This window comes from Lissotriton helveticus, chromosome 7, assembly GCF_964261635.1.
Source record: "Lissotriton helveticus chromosome 7, aLisHel1.1, whole genome shotgun sequence".
NCBI lineage: Eukaryota > Metazoa > Chordata > Amphibia > Caudata > Salamandridae > Lissotriton > Lissotriton helveticus.
In genome coordinates, this window is record NC_136068.1 from 1,660,421,043 (window position 1) to 1,660,431,869 (window position 10,827).

Consider the following 10,827-nt stretch of genomic DNA (forward strand, 5'->3'; position numbering starts at 1 on the left):
TTAGGTTCCCAGACTGGAATCCATCCGAATCACCAGTTCAATGTATCTCTGTGTTTCCCAGATTATATGAAGTAGTTATCTTTATTTCCTTGGATAGAGAAAGACATCTCAAATGCCTAATGATTGGCAGATGTACGGATAATTAATCTTAAAAGGTAATGCACTTTTGTTGTACCACTTCTGTATACTGCTCACTCAGTTAGAGTAGAACAGCAGCCGCAACTTCCACTCTAACTGCCTGCTGCGACTTGGTGACAAGGAACAAATTCATTAGGAGGCCGTGATGCCCTACAGCCTGTGACTGGTTAAAACAAATCAACTAGGAGGGTGTGGTCAGCCATCATGGCCGCAAGGACGTGATTTCGATCGGCTGCGCTCAGAGCCCATGAATCTGGTCCCCACGGCACCCAGAAAGCAGAGAAGAACACCTCGGGATGGCGGAAGAAAGCACGCAGGAAGACACTTATGGTACCGCTAAGAAGATGCAGGAGACCCTCTTTGGGTCTGGTGCTTACCAGCCTGCACAAGGAGAAGAGGCGCTAGATGGTAGTGGTGCTCGCAGATCACTGAACTGCATGCTGAAACTGAATATCTTGGTCTGCACGGCAGTTGGATACATTGGAGAGATGGCTCGGCCCCTCCAGGGGTGGATTGCTGGTGCCTGGGACAGAGAGGCAGTGAAATCTGTGTCCCAGCAGGTGCAGCGGGCACCCCCTCACACCATGTAGCAGTGAAGGAAGCTGGCTCAACACCAAGCTCTTTAACAAGGTGGGAGCGCACCTGCAAGGAATAGCGGGGGCCATCTTGGACTCAGCCCCCAGGCTGCATCCTGAGCCTCCATGAGGAACCGGAGCACTCGAGAGAGTGGCGAAAGGGGTTGCCAACATTGCCTGACCCTAACATGGCACCCGCATGGCCCCTGGCACCGTGTGAGACTCCATTCTGAGTCTGATGCTGCAGAGAATCGTGATGTCCAGAAACAGGGAACCCTGCGCTGGAAGAGTGACTGTCTGACACCACTGAGTCCATCAGTGACCAAGCATCCCAATGCTTCCCGGGCCCAGTGCGAAGTGAGGCCCCAGCAGCAAGAAAACTACAGGTGGGACTGGCGAGTGATTACCATAGAGAGGCGTCCTCCTCAGGATTGACCCTTGACTGCACCCTGGGGCCGACTGGTCTTCAAAACTTTGACAGGGTTCTCGAAGGAACTCCCAAGGCTGAGATCGCTCTAATGAGCTGAAATATTGATGAGCTGAAAATTGATGGCTCTAATCCCCTCCAGAGGTTTGCCTACAATCAGGCCCCATTTCTCAACTTGGACCATTTTCGTCCTGCCTAGGGCACAAGAGCCCAGCCCATAATAGTAACAAAAAGAAACAGAGGACTTCCTCTCTGTAAATACAAAGGTCTGCAATACCTCCATCAGCCACAACATGCAACACAGCAGCCATCTTGTAACGCCTATGGCATACTAGCATCCTTGCCACTCTTGGACCAGCTAGGCTCTCTCTGCAGCCTCCTTCTCCCCCCCTTCTCAAATCATCGCAAAATACATGTCGAACTACTCACCACTACCCCTGCTGCGGAAGTGAGGAGGTGTGGATGGGGGGAGGGGGCAATTCATCTGCATTCATCCCACCGACAGCTGAAAAACACAGCTGGAGGCCTCTGGGACCAATGAGGAGCTGTGTGAAGACCAGACACGAGGAGTGGAGCGAGTTGTGCCCAATGTCTGACCCTAAGATGGCAGCCTCTAGGGACCTCTGACACACCAATTTTCTAATAATGGCCACCATGAGTGGGCCCCGTTCCAAAGCACTCCTTCTCCCCTCGTTGGGGAAGGAGTCAGCATTTATGCCCTGGAGTCTTAGAGAACCCTCGGAGAGAGACAAAGTGACAAGGGAGTCTCACACCGTGGAGACCTGTTTTTTTATCCTATTACGCTAGGAGCACAGCACCGTGACCGGTGTGCTCGATGTAACTGTTGGACAATGCCCTCTAGCCGTGAACTGTACCCTTTCTGTATGTACTGCAGCACCCAAGCAACCTTTGGCCGATGACCGGTGGAGCTGTCCCACGCAGCTATAGAGGAATTTGGCTCTGGTTCACCCCTTGGCCATCACCTACCCAGCCAGACATCGGACAATGTTTTTCCTCATCTCCCCGTTGTGCCTTCTACACCCTCCCCTCCTCTTTCCTCCATTATTCTTCTTCTACCTCCCCATTCCTTCCCACTCTCACCTAATCTTCTCTCCCCTTGCCTATTTTTTTCGCATGTTTATGCTATGCTTATATACGCATGTAATTCCTGTAACTACGCTCCAGTAACTGATGTAACTTTGTAACCATGTTCTTGAAACAATGTTTCTTCCTCATGTAAAGTGCTCTGATACCTCCGGGTCTAGCCAGCGCTATATAAAACTAAATAAATAAAATTCCTTGACCTATAATGGAGCCAGTGAGGCCACACATGACTCATGTGACCCAGGCTGGGGATTGACTATGCCGGAAAATTGGGGCCTGCATGGGAGGAATGCATCCTGCGGAGGAAGGGGCATCTCCTGGACATTGCAGTATGTGTTTCGAGCCAGCAAGGAGTTTTTAGTGCTGCAACACCCTAACTCAAACAGAATAACTCCTGGGTACTCCATGGAGGCAGAGGGAACCCGAGCTGAAGGTGAACACCTCAGCGTGGCCCGGTCTACATAGCTTAAACCTAACTTACGAATGGTGAGAGAGTGGTTCTACGTTGACCGAGACCCGTTCCTTTACGCCACTGAAAAAGACTCAGTCTATTAGAGTCTCTAGCTAGTTTACGTCAACTGGGCCCAGAGAGAGAAAGGGAGAGCCCTCGCAACAGACGGATGGCGCACACTCGAGAATACCTGCTGCTAAATCTGAAGAAATTCAGGAGGGAGCTCAGGGAGAACATCATGTCTGACATTGGCACCTCGTTAGATGCTTTCAGAGCCAAGTTTGTGGCCCTCCAAGCACTGCCGATCTGACCGCCCAATTGAGATCCACCCTGCTTAAATGTGAGGACTTAGAGAACCACTCCCATTGAGATAATATAAGCGTGAGAGGCCTGGAAGAGGGAAGCGAGGGAGCTGACCTGGAAGGTACCGCCTAGCGGTACCCTGTTCGCCTAGCCTTGCCTTGCTTGAGCCACGCCACGCCACGCCCACGCCAGACTGAGCGCGAAGCTCGAGCAGATCGATTAGGAAGCAGCAGCCGTGCCGAGCTGTGCTGAGCTGCGGAGCGGAGAGCCACGGAGAGAGTGCCGCGGCAAAGACATAAACCAGGGCAGGATATCGCCGGAGGACTGGAGGACTGCGGTACCTATTTGCGGTAAGCGGTAACGGGAAAGGCAAAGAAGCGGACTGCCGACTGCGGACTGCCCAAACCCCGTAGCCCACCCCCCGCCCCCCCGCCCCGCCTGGGATTACAGCGGGGCCCGCAGGGGAGGAGGAGGCCCGCAGGGGAGCCGCCAAGAGTCACGAAAGGCTCACATGAAAGGGGCACCTAAGTAAAAGCGGCAGCGGAGGTCAACGGCCGCGAGCCCCACCCCTTCTGCAAACATTCGAACATTCGAAGACCCAATTAACCCCAAGACAGACTTGGACATATAGTCGGAATAGCGACCAGCAGAGTCTGCAGGGGAAATAGGGAAATAGTTGCCCCCATTTGGCATGAGAGGCACTTAAAGGCGCCAAGGAAGGGCTTAGTAAAATAAAACACAACCCCAAAGGAGGCTAGGATTTACGGTGATCTACTGTGGATCTACTGTGAAGCAGGCGACCCACCTAAAATACGGTCGAAAGGGCAATTGTGGCATTTAAAACGGAAGGAAAGCAGGCGGAAGGCATTAAGGCTTCAAGGCAGAACAGAGGTAAGTGCTTAATTGTAACTGTAATTGTATTAAGTAAAACATTGCTGTTACACCTATATTAGGACAACAGCACTTGCACCCTGAAATGGCTCCCAAGAAAGGGACAAATCTACATACAGGGGACGTTCAAGGGAGGAGTAAATTAATGGAGGGCTCAAAATCGCCGGAAGAGAGCCAAGAAAGTCATGTGTCATCCTTGGATAATAGTAAGAGCAAAAGAAAGAAAAGGAAAGTTAAAAAAGCAGCGAAGAATGTACAGAAGGCAAAAAGAGGGGGCAATCAAACGACTAGCAAACAGAAAGAGAACATGGGAGCTATAAAGTCCATAAAGGAGTTTGTGGGCAAACACTATAAATCATTGAATCCAGCGATAACATCGGAAATAGATGAAGAAATAGTGGAAATCGGCGAAGAAATGGATGAAAACCCAGAAAAGGCGGACAAAAGTCTGAGTCGGTTAGAAAAGGGAGGAATCCATGAAGAAGTCAGCCCGGGCAGCAAAGAGGAGGGAGAGAACCGTAATACGATAAATTTGACTCTCCAAAGCCAAAACCACCAAATCTCGGCGCCTAGATTATCATCATCTCCCAAATTGTTCTCACAGCTGTCCCCAGGAAACGATGATCAAAGGGGAAATGAAGATCGGAACCAAAGTGTTATCTGGGGAGGAGCACCAGATCAATTCCAGCAGCTTTATCAATTGCAAAAAATACCAATGCATCAAGAGAGCATAAGGTCTAACAACCCAGTAAATCCGGTCAGAAATACAATTCAGGATTCGGTGATCTCGGAAACGCCAACATCATCGCTAATAGAGATAATCATGTTACTCCAGAAGGCTCTACAAGGGATCCTGGAAGTGAGCCTCTCAAATAATGGGTTGATGAAAGCTCAGAAACAACATCTAAAGAGAATAGAAGAAGAACTAGGAGAAATAAAGAGCAAAATGCCAAACAAGGCAACGACAATAGTCCCAACCCCGTCAAAGGAGAAAAGTGACATGGTAACACTAGAAGAAGAAAGTAGTGTATCTTTGGAAAGTGAACACGAACCAGTAAAACAATCAGCAAAGAAGGCAGAAGAGCCTGCAGACAATGTCTATATATCAAGAAGACCAATGCTGATAAAGAGGCGTGGGGGGTATGTCACACGAGGAGCCACGTCCAGGATTGGAAAAAACAGGCATCCAAAACAAGAAGTGAAGAGTAAAGGGAAGGAAACAGAGACGGGGGTGATACAGTCAATCTTGAACGCATCAGCTGCGACCTTCAAAACAAGTAGACCCGTGTATGTAGAGGTAAAGGACCAAAAGACCCGAAGGACCCCGACAGTATTAAGAAAAAAGCAGAGAGGCAAGGAGGCAATCGAGAACCCCCCTCCAATTAGTAGGACCAAACAGAAAGTAGGGCAAAAGGACGATCGAGGTACGGAACAAAGGACTGCAATATCCCAGATTTATGAAGACCCCAATATGAGAAACAACGGGCGGCAATCAGTGAGAGCAATCACTTACCACCAGGCGTTGCTAACAAACATGAACCCGTCTGAGAGAGACAAGAACAGTTGGTTATTTCTAGATCTAGTACCAGCCGGGAGGAAAGTGAAGCCGACAGGAAATCCAAGACCCCTTAATAGGGCACTGATTCTAAACGTGTTTGAAAAATGCGGCAGCCTGATAGGGATTGGTACTAAAGACCTACAGCAAGTTGGATTTGTAGAAAATAGGTATGGAAAGGAGGTAACAAAAGTTACCCTTCACTCAGATCTGGTGAAAAGGGCAATCCTGAAAGCATCAACTGAGATAACTAAACAGGGAATAAGGATTGTCCCAGAGAGTGAAATAAAATCATTCACGATAAGAAGTTTCTAAATCACCATGCCGGCCTTCAGAAGAGACAAGTGATACTCTGTAGAGAAACGGAAAAGGATTTAAGCCACCTGAACATCAAAATAGACAACACAAGGAATGATTCCTCATGGGGTAACTGGTCGTTACATAATAATACAGTGGGAGAAGATATCTTAAGTAACTCATTGGAGATGGAGGAAGTAGGGGGTCTGAGTGACGTTGAATAGGATGGAGGGGGGTCGCAAGATATAGGTCTCTTAACTTGGAATATTAACGGGTTAGGCAATGGGCAAAAATGTGAGTATATAAAAGAAACTATAAATAAAGTGGACATTGCCTGCCTGCAAGAGACCTGGTCATGCGACAACACCCCTACATTTGATGGATACGCTCAGATACAGCAGCCAGCCATAAAGAAAAAGTATGGACGGCCCTCGGGGGGGCTACTGACTCTGATATCAACAAAAGTCATGAGAGATCTTGAAAGGTTGAATACAAAATGCAAATGGGTACAAGCATGTAGAATTGATCTCACGAAGGTGGAACAGAAACATAAAACGTTGATTTTAATGAATGTATATATGCAGTGGGATAATAGGGAGGAGTATGAAAGGGAAATGAAGTATTTTAAGGAGGACGTAGATAGTATTCTAGAAAAATTCCCCCTAGAGACAATATTAATAATGGGTGATTTTAACCACAAATTGAACCCAAAGAAAGTTGACTTATGGAACAGGGAACAGTTAGAGGTGTATGGGATAAATCCGGCCAAGTTCCCAAGTGGGGAAACCTCGAAACAAGATCTTGGCTTAGCACATACCTTAGGAGGTAGGGGTTTTCACTGCGTAAATGGGAGAGTAGAGACAGACTGCCCAGCAGGAAAGACATTTATTCAAGGGCAACAGAATTGTCCAATCGATTATATATTCCTGCAGGCTTGGAGCTTCGGTCTGATCAGGGACTTTAGGTTGGTTCAAAAAGAAGTGAGTGATCACAAACTCCTGTATATAACTATAGTAGGGGGAAAAGATCAACTGAGAGAAAGGGTGATCACACAGGAGGTCGAGTATCCCAAACGGGTGACGACACGCCTCACCGAGGAATACATGGAAAAATTGAAGTCTATGCAATTAAAAATAGCACCGGAAAACTGTGAGAATAAAAAATTGGAATGGTTTATAGGGAAATTAGAAGAGGTGGTTCAATGTTTAAAGATAAAATTAAAAGGGAATCATCCTACAATGGCTAAACCTACAATTAGATGTAAAGGGTTCTCTGTGGTGTGCCAAAATAAGAAAAAGGAGATACGTGCAATACAAAGGAAACAAAAAAAGAATTTTATTTTAGAGAGACAGGACATGTTAGTCAAGCTGAACAAAGAATTTAAGAAAATGGTAACCAATGCAAAAAGGGAATATAAAGAAAAATGTTGGTCAGAATTATTAGAGGCCACAGAGAATAAAAACCTAAGGCAATTCTGGAGACTAGTAAAGTCTGTAGCAGGTGCGTCAGATGGAGATATGAACTGTGTGGTGAGCGAGGCTGCATGGGAAGGGTATATAAGGGAGTTATACGGGGTAAGAACCCCAAGAAAGGAGGTGGAGCCTAATCTATGGCAAGAAATCTCGGATGTCCTACTTCACCAATTCAAGGAAGATAATGTTGAGCTCACAATAAGAGAACTCAACCTAACTCGGGCAGCAGGGCCAGATAATCTCCCTGCGATAATATTGAAATCTGATGTTAAATGGTGGGCAAGATTTCTAGCCAAGATGTTCCAGGTAGTCCTAAAAGAAGGGGTAATGCCACCAACTTGGAAGGGGGCCGTAATTAGACCAATACACAAGAAAGGGAGCAAAGAGGAGCCACAAAATTACCGGCTAATCAACTTACTAGATATAGGCGAGAAGGTGTTCTCTAAAATAGTGCTGAAACAGCTGAATGCATGGGTAGACGAGTTTCAAATAATACCCACAGAACAGGGTGGTTTTAGAGCAGGCCACTCTACAATAGACCACGGATTTGCTCTATGGGCGATGGCGATGAAGTCGACGGAACAGAACGGCAAGTTATGCTGCTGCTTCGTCGACTTCAGAGCAGCCTTTGATTCGGTGGATAGGGCCTGTTTATGGGAAATACTAGAGAGACTGAAGATCCCTAAGGATCTACTCACTATAATAAAAGAACTCCACAGGGAAAATTGGGGCCAAGTAATCAAGGATAAGGTGGGTTCTCTAACTTTAAAAATACCCATAGCAAATGGACTAAGACAAGGCTGCGTGCTGGCCCCACAACTCTTTTCGATCTTCCTGTCTGACCTTCCGGCACAGCTTGAGGTGGAGGGCAGTGCCAGTCCTAAAATGGATGGCAATAAAATACCCTGCCTGTTGTACGCAGACGACCTGGTGATAATAGACCAGACTGAAAGGGGCCTACAAAGGAAGCTTAACGCTTTCCATACATATTGTACCAGTAAATTATTAACAATTAATTTAGATAAAACCAAAACCCTATGCTTCGGGAAAAAGATAAGCAAATTTACATGGTATATAGGTGATCTCAAACTGGAAAATGTAAATGAATATCGATATCTGGGGTTGTGGTTCGATAGAGTTTTAAATTGGAATTCCCACCTGGATACCCAAAAAGCTAAGGCACTCTCTTCCATATGTGGCTTAAAAAGATTTAATGGGGTATATGGAGAGATGTCACACCGACCTATGCTGAGAGCTTTTGAAGCAATGATACCTTCGCAAATGTTATACGGCGCTGAGATCCTTTATTTGAGCGGTAAGGGATCCTGGGACGTGTTAGAGGGGAACTGCTTAAAAAGACTCTTATCCCTTCCTAAATCCTCAATGATACAAGCCATCAGGTTAGAAATAGCAACAAAATCTTGGAAAATTCAAACCCAGATGGCTGTGATTAGATTTTGGAAGAGACTGGAAGACCCTGAAAACCAAAAAATAGCATGTTGGTGTCGCAATGAAATATTGAGAAGCGAGCTAAAATGGGCAAAAGGTTGTAGGGACAAACTGAAAGGAATTTGCAAAGCTTTGGAGATTGATTGGGACCAAGAATCGCTTCGGATCCTTGGTACCAAAGGGGAGTTGAAGCAAAGGGGGAAGGAAGTCTCTAAAGCAACTGATATAGGCTATTTAACTAATAAAAAATCAGTGACGCACATGTTGAAAGCCTGGACCAATGAAAACTGGTTCCCCTATCTTGATAGACTCCCTAACCGAGGGTTCAGGCAAGAGATCCTGAGGTGTCGAACTGGGATTAACCCGTGGATATTAAATAAAGCACTTAAAGCCAAAATGCTAGATCATGAAGGCTCCTGTAAGTGTAAGTTGAGAACCAAGGTAGATTGGCCGCATATTCTATTGGACTGCCAGTTCCTCTTGGAGCAGAGGAGACTATGGCTGCGCCCGGACTTCTTAAAATATGAAATAAAAACGAGGAGGCAGGCAGCCATCCTCCTAACAGAAATACCCTTCATTGATATTGTGATTGCCCTAGGGAAATTCTTAAAGGTAGCCCAGAGTGCATGGTGGCCCAAGGAAACATGTAGTGCTGTATGAATTTCTTCTTTTTTCTTTTTTGTGTTTTATTTAAAACTTGCACAATGTTATGAACTTGAATAGGTTTTAAACTTTTTATAACATGTTTTTAGGTATTGAACCTTTTAACCGGCGCTTAGTGTTTTATAAGTGGAATTGGACTTGAAAATGAATTATAGAACTGTCTCTTAGAGAATAATATTTTAAAAATAAGTATAGGTATTTATTGTATACACCCCTTATTGCGTAATGTTCACTGCTTTGTTTAAAGACTACGGTCATAATAAACATACATTTTGACTTGACTTGACTTGACCTGGAAGCGTTCATGGTGGGCCTCTTCTCCGGTGTCCTGGGAAACGATGGACCAGAGATGCAGCTGGAGCATGTGCACAGGGTAGGCCCACAGCAGCAAGGAGAGCAGAGACACCCGAGAGACATATTGGCCAAATGTAGCTCCTTTAAAGTCAAAGAATTGGTAATTCAGAAAGCCAGGAGCAGCAATGTAGTTACTTTCCCGGACACAGCGTGTTCCCTCTTCCAGGATGTGGCCCAAGTAGCCCACAGACAACAGTTCCGCCTGATCACAACAGCCTTGAGGGACCGCCAGATCAAGTACCAAAGGACTCCCTATTTGGCATAACCTTCACTTTTGGTGACAAACAACACCACTTCAATGATGTGGAGGGAAAACAAGCTCAGCTCCTATTTCCAACTGAAATTCAAGGCCCACTACAAGAACTTCAGTGAACAGACTCCAGACACCACCCTCCTCCCCAGCACTGACAAGCAGCCCACCATAACCATCTGGAAACTGGCTACCACTGAAGACACCTCCACTACCTTGAAGAACACCCACTCAGGAGCCGCCACGGACCCCTGCCCGCACATCTACCAGAGAACCACTGCCGCCATGGCACCCAAACTATGCAGGACCATTAACGCCTCCTTCAAACCCTGCCTCTTCCCCATTTACTGGAAGCAGGCAGAGGTCATGCTCCTCCTTAAGAAACTCTCAGCTAACCCGACGGACCTGAAAAACTACCAGTCCAACTCTCTCCTTCCCTTCGCAGCCAAAGTCACTGAGAGATTTGTCAACGCCCATCTGACCCCCTTCATCGAAGAGAATGCCATCCTCGACTCCTCCCAATCTGGATTCTGCAGCAACCACAGCACCAAGACCGCGCTCCTTGCCGCCACTAATGATATTCGCATGATACTCGACCAGTGCCACACTGCGGCCCTCATCCTACTAGACCTCTCAGTAGCCTTCAACACCCTCTCCCACCGCACTCTTGCCACTAGACTCCACAACACCAGCATACAGGGACCACCTACAACTGGATCCACTCAATCCTCGCCGGCAGAACCAAAAGGATCAGACTCCAACCCTTCCTCTTCAAACCCACAGCGATCAACTGCAGAGTACCCCAATGACCCTAGCTCAGCCCCATGCTCTTCAACATCTACATGGCTCCCATCGTTAGACAGCATGGGCACAGCATAGTTTCCTACGCCAACGACAC